Here is a 6,892-nt window from a genome sequence, read left to right as displayed (position 1 = left end):
ATCATCAGTGGGCTTACATAATGCCTTATTCATCATTCTTTCTTCCTTCTTTCTCTCTTTTATGCTTTGCTTCCCTTTTAAACATGAGTTCCAATTTCAAATCATCTCTTTGTGAATGCACATGACTGTATGCCTTCAGAAAAATCCAGGTGACCTCTTGAATGCTTTACTGCTTAGAAATTTCTGCTGCCAGATACTCTAAATCATCTCTCTCAAGTTCAAAGTTCTACAGATCTCTAAGGCAGGGACAAAATGTGCCAGTGTCTCTCTTAAAGCATAGCATAAGTGACCTTTATTCCAGTTCCCAGTAGGTTCCTCATCTCCGAGACCACCTCAGCCTGGACCTCATTGTCCGCATCACTATCAGCATTCAGCAAGTCTCCAAGAAGTTCCAAACTTTCTCAAATCCTCCTGTCTTTTTCTGAGCCCTCCAAACAGTTCCAAAGTCGTCTGTTACCCAGTTCCAAAATCCCTTCCATATTTTCATGTTATCTTTATAAGAGTACCCCACTCTGCCGGTACCAATTTCCTGTATTATTCCATTTTCGCACTGCTACGAAGACGTAATTGAAACTTAGTAATATATAAATAAAAAAGGTTTAATTGACTCACACCTCCGCATGGCTCAGAAAACAATCATAGAGGAAGGCAAAGGAGAAGCAAACACCTTCTTCACAAGGTGGCGAGGGAGAGAGTGAAGGGGAAGTGCCACGCTTTTAAATCATCAACTCTCATGAGAGCTCCCTCACTATCGTGAGAACAGCAAATTTGATATCTTTTGAAGTGGCAGATGTTTAAATGTTTGTATTTTTCTACATAAAATTGAAAAAATCCTCTAATTTTTCTACAAAGTATCTGCACCTATAAAAATAAGATATCAGATGCAATTGTAAATTGAAAGCTTGAACTGCCAATGTAAGAGCATGCTACATTGTTATCACTATCAGTTGATATAACAAAGGAATAAAAATGTTATTTTATTATCTTTGTAAACTGAATTGAGATAAATACTGTGTTTGGGGACAACTATTTATTAAGTGTCAACCAGGCATTGTGCTTATCATTGGAGAGGAAGAGCTTAAAAGTCACCGTTTCTACCCTCGAAAAGTTTTCATTCTGGAAGGGGAGACAGACATGAAACCATCCAGATGAAATTCCTCTATTTTAAACATTTCTGCAAGGCTATGTGGCTACTTTGAATGCTTTTTGCACACTTACTTTGCCATCATTGTGCCTTTTTCTCAATATCTTGATTGCAAGTAATTTAATCTCATTGATCTAATTTTCAGTCCTAGGTTGATGGTTCAAAGAAAGAAAGGTTGCTAGAAGTTTGACTTCACAGTTCTTAGTGCTGTGAGATGGTTTCCTGACTTGTGTCTGGGTACTCCCCAGGGTTGTCACTTAAGGGTAGATTCAGAACTTTCCTTTGGCTGCACTCAGGCTGTGTTTGGTGTCAGGGGCTGGACACAGGGAGTACTGGAGAATAACAGAAGCATATTGTAAGTGTGGGGCTCAGATCTCGAGGAAGTTTGTGTGCATGTGCACATGAATATTTCTTGAACATTTCACCTTGGTTGCTTGGCTTCAATCTACTCATAACTGTGTCTCAGCTACAAAGTCAAATTTACTTATAAACTGTTATTTGAAACTACTGGATTGACTCATTTGTTTATGAAAAACATAGCAATAACAACTACTCTTATGTGTTTCCTGTATGCCAGGCATTTTAAAGGCATTATTTTAGTCCTCTCAATAACCCTATTAAGACATGATTTTTTACATGGGGAAACTGAGGCAGAGAAGGGTTTGGCCATTTGTTTCTGTTAATAAAGTTACAAATCTGCAGAGGCAAGAATTTGTGTACATAAGACATGCTTGCTCATGGATACCCACTAAATATATATAGTTTTAAATGATGTCCCTTCTTGAATATTTTTAGTTTTATACTTATTTTTAATTTAGTAATTAATTTTTAATAAATTTTATTTTTAAGAAATTTTATATTTACAGAAAACATTCAGAGTAGAGAGAATACCTATAATCCCATACCCAGTTTTTTATTATTATCATCTTACCATTAAAATGGTACATTTGTTGCAATTAACCAACATTGATGCATTATTATAAATTAAAGCCAATACTTATTTAGATCTCCTTAGTTTTTACCTAATATCCTCTTTTGTTTGGGGATCCCATTTTAAATACCAAATCACACTTAATCATCACACTTCTTAGTTTTCTATTGGCTGTGACAATTTCTCAAACTTTCCCTTTTTTTCTTTTTTTTTATAATTAGATATATTTTACTTGCTATGTAACATATATAAAAATAAAATTAACATGTAATTTCTATTTACTTATTTAATCATTATTGAGGTATAATTTACATACAAAAATGTGCACTATATTTAATGTATGCATTTTGATGATTTTGGACAAATATATACACCCATAATACCATCACCACAATTAAGGTATGTGCTTACATTGATTACCTATGGTACGTGCACATAAACCTATCATCTCCAAAATGTCCTTGTGTTCTTTTGTGTGTTTGTGCTTGTGGTAAGAACATTTAACGAGCTTTATCCTCTTAAAGTACACAATACCAAAGTGTTAACTATTAGTATTATGGTGTGTGGCAGAGTACCAGAAATTATTCATTGTGCATAACTGAAACTTTGTACTCACTGATCAACAATTGACTTTCCTGGTTTTGAATGACCTTGACAGTTTTGAGGACTATCGGTAGTGTTTTGTAGGATGCCCTTCCACTGAGATTTGTCTGATGTCTTTGTTACACTAGGTAGTTAATTTTTAATTGTTATTTTTAATTTTTAAATATTAATTTAAGGAAATGCAGAGATGCAATTTCTGAAAGATTTCAATATTAATATTTTAAATGAAACTGTTAAAATGCTCTCTTAATTGTATCTAATCCAATCTAAATACCTTAGCGATTTGATAGCCATCACCATTCATTTTAAAAATACAACAAACTTTTTTAATTGTAAGAAATTGAACATCATGTACTCCTTGAGTTCTACATTTTATTCTACTTTCCCCATAGAGTTTTATGTTAAGAAAACATATTTTTATCTTTAAAATTATTTTATTGATTCCCCTATCACACTTGTTTTTAACAAAGCTATGTTTATAAATGTAAATTAAAATGTTTTATTATATTAAAACATATGTGCAGGACCATATTATCATTGCATTATGAGTATGCAATTTGATTAAAATAATATGATAATTATTAAACAAAGACAATTTAATTAAGCACTTACTGAGATGAGTGGCACCTTTTTTCAATTAGTTAATGCAACTCTAGATGAATGTTACTCATTGCTTCAGTGAGATAGGGGACGTTCAGCATCAATTCACATAGATAAGTAGATGGGAATAGAATGGATTTTGTTATGCTGATTTTCCTTAATTTTTTGAACACTTTCCAAGTTACATGACAACCATCTCAAAATGGTCTAGCATTAAAAAGCACATCTGATGATTTATTAACTGAATATTCTATTAGGTCCGCCTTCAATTTTGTTGAGAGCAAAGAACTGAAAATCAATTCACTTGCAAAGATTTGCTACAGAGTTGTTGGAATCATTCATTTTCTCGATTTCTGGGAACTGTACCAGAAGGGCTTTACCAATACTTTTCAGATGGGTATTAATTATATTTGCTATTTTTGCATTTAGAGGCATACAGTTTACTCAATACACTCGAGAAAGAACTAGGACGTGAGGTAGTAATAACTTCTACATACCTTTGCCATACATTTGACAAAATGCTGTCTCTCCCATATTCTATATGCTTTAAACATATTTTATCAAAAAACTTGGAAATTCAAATTCAGTTCATTCAATTAATAGAAAATTTCCATTCTATAACCAAATTAGCAAAGTCAGCACTCATTAGTAAACCAGTCAACCAAATCAAGTATACTCATTAGAAAAAGTCTAGCTTTATTCTTTAATTCAAGTAAATGGATTAACATGTGTTTCACTTTCACTATTATGAAAGGCACTGAAAACCAAATAATGGATTGCATCTTGTAAGATAGATCCCCCAAAACAGCTGAGTCTCATTTAAGATGATGTAGGATCTAAAACAATAAATGTTTTACTTTTTATGAATCATAAAACAAAATATATAATATGTTTTAAAATTTCATGTTTAATAATGTAATATTATACAATATCCAGTATCTTATGTGATGGATAGCTAAAATAAGTAGCTGTGAAATAAGGAGTATAATAAATCAACCGTGACATTCCTTTCCTAAATGAGTTTGTAGACATTTGTTGACCTCTAGTATCATATCAGATTTTGGGAACTACATTAAACAAGTATATTATATAAATATTCATAATATCATCAATTTTTTGACAAAATTATTTTCTATGAATTTTATGAAAGAAAAATGTTTTTATTGCTAAATTGATACGGCAGCTATCATGTAATTGCATACTGTATAATAGAAAATAGAAGATATTAACTACTTTATAAAATGAACTAGTATATAATTACAACAAATATTTTAAGATCTGATTTGATAAATTACACTTTAATGACTTTGTTTAATAATGCATACTGAATCTAAAAGACATCACATAAAATCTTCATCTGTAGATGTAATTTCCACTAAAAGGAGAAAAAAAATTGAATAGTCCTGGAAAATATAGTCTGTTTTTTTTTAAGAGTAAGTATTGTTTACTAAACTTTGGTTTTATTTAAGTATATATCTACATACTATGTCAGTGAGAAACATTTCCCAACAGAAAATATACTCTTAAGAAGAGTTAGTGTCATTAAGCTGTAGTGTTTTTGCAACAACGTGTCTTTCATTATGAATATTATAAATATCTAAAAATTTGCTGATTTTAGAAAAGGAGTTTTTAGGTTTTAATGTTTCTTGACAATGCTTTCTTCAATATTCTGTCCTCAAATTCTCCCTCAGGGGCAAGACATTCTTTGAAAAGGGTCTAAGGAAAGGAAAAGGTGAAGGCTGCCACTGTATATCTAATTTTAAAACATTTTCACATGTGTCAATATACCCTGATTTCTAATGTTACATGCTTCAGTTTTGTCAGAAATACAGATAAGACAGAGAAAAACGGAAGACAGGGTCTTGACATATCAACAAAGGAGGCTTTCCTGCATACATTACATTAATTACCTTTTGCTGATGCCCTAGATATTTTTATACCCTGGGATAATGGCATAATTAGATTCCAAATGAGTCATGGGGATGTCTTTCTTCTGTAAAATGGGAGAAGAGTCATTTTGAAAGGGAAAGTGGGGAAGATAATCTACCTGATGATGGGAAAAAGGGCATATGAAAGTTGAAAATCTGAAAATGAATGCTTTTAAAATTATAGCCAGTGTGACGACTACATCTACACCTGACCCATCCAAAAATGTAGCTTTTTTTTTTTCTGCCACAGAAATATTGTTATTTTGCCATTGCTTTCTCAGTATGATATTCAAACTCTGCTCTATTTCCTTCTTTGTATATTTTAACTTCATCTTTGGAAGAGAAAGGACAAAAGAACCACTTTTAGTTATATCTGTCCTTCAAAGATAATGTTCATGACTTCACAATCAAGGTCTCTAGCAATATTGCTTACCAATACCAAGATACCAATGACAACTGGAAATGGCAACAAACCAAATTATGGTACTAAGATAATGACTATATTTGAGTACATCTTCTTTTTTTTTTTTTTTTCTTTTTTTAAAATTTATTTATTATTATTATACTTTAAGTTCTAGGGTACATGTGCATAACGTGCAGGTTTGTTACATATGTATACTTGTGCCATGTTGGTGTGCTGCACCCATCAACTCATCAGCACCCATCAACTCGTCATTTACATCAGGTATAACTCCCAATGCAATCCCTCCCCCCTCCCCTCTCCCCATGATAGGCCCCGTGTGTGATGTTCCCCTTCCCGAGTCCAAGTGATCTCTTTAAAAAAACACAAAATACATCTATATAATAGAAAACAAGAAAATATAGTAAGAAAGAAGGAGATAAATATATTCATTTAGAAATAACTTGTGAACACTTTTGGAGTATCTATCAATCAATCATCTTTTTATCTATCGTTTATTGTGTCAATAAATCCATTTATTTGAAATTATACAGTGTAAACTGTTTTGTAATTTAATTTTAACTCCCCAGCACATTAAGAACATCTTTCTATGTTGATAAATGCACATCTACAACATAATTTTTAATGGCTGTAGAATATTCCATTGTATGACTGAATCACAATTTAATCAATCTAGTACAGTTGAATAAGTTGTTTTCAATTTTTTCATAAGTCTAAACAAATATATGGTTAATATCTATGTAGCTAAATCTTTTAATAGCCTGTTAGTTATTTCCTTGGAAGTTTTTTTTCCAGAAGAGGTATCTCTGTGTTAAAATTGAAATCTTTGGATACATAATCTCCAGAATGGTTACATCAATACACATTCCTACAAGAAATATATGAGTCTCATTAGAGGCTTATATACTTTACTTGAGAAAAGTTAATACACCCAGCTTTGGAAAGTTAAGAGAGTGTTTAAGTAACATACTTCTTTATGCATGTGTAAAGAAAATTACTGTAGAAGAAAAGGAAAATTATAGAGACCTTTGGTTTTCCTGCCTTGCTCAGTAATCTCTTCATAGCTCTTGTATTTATAGGCTTTACAAATAGAGTTTTAAATATCAACTGATTGGCCGGGCGCGGTGGCTCAAGCCTGTAATCCCAGCACTTTGGGAGGCCGAGACGGGCGGATCATGAGGTCAGGAGATCGAGACCATCCTGGCTAACCCAGTGAAACCCCGTCTCTACTAAAAAATACAAAAAATTAGCCGGGCGAGGTGGCG

The sequence above is a fragment of the Macaca fascicularis genome, chromosome 8 (genome assembly GCF_037993035.2).
Source record: "Macaca fascicularis isolate 582-1 chromosome 8, T2T-MFA8v1.1".
In the NCBI taxonomy this organism is placed as follows: Eukaryota; Metazoa; Chordata; class Mammalia; order Primates; family Cercopithecidae; genus Macaca; species Macaca fascicularis.
The sequence above is the reverse complement of the archived record's forward strand: the minus strand, read 5'-3'. Positions refer to the sequence as shown.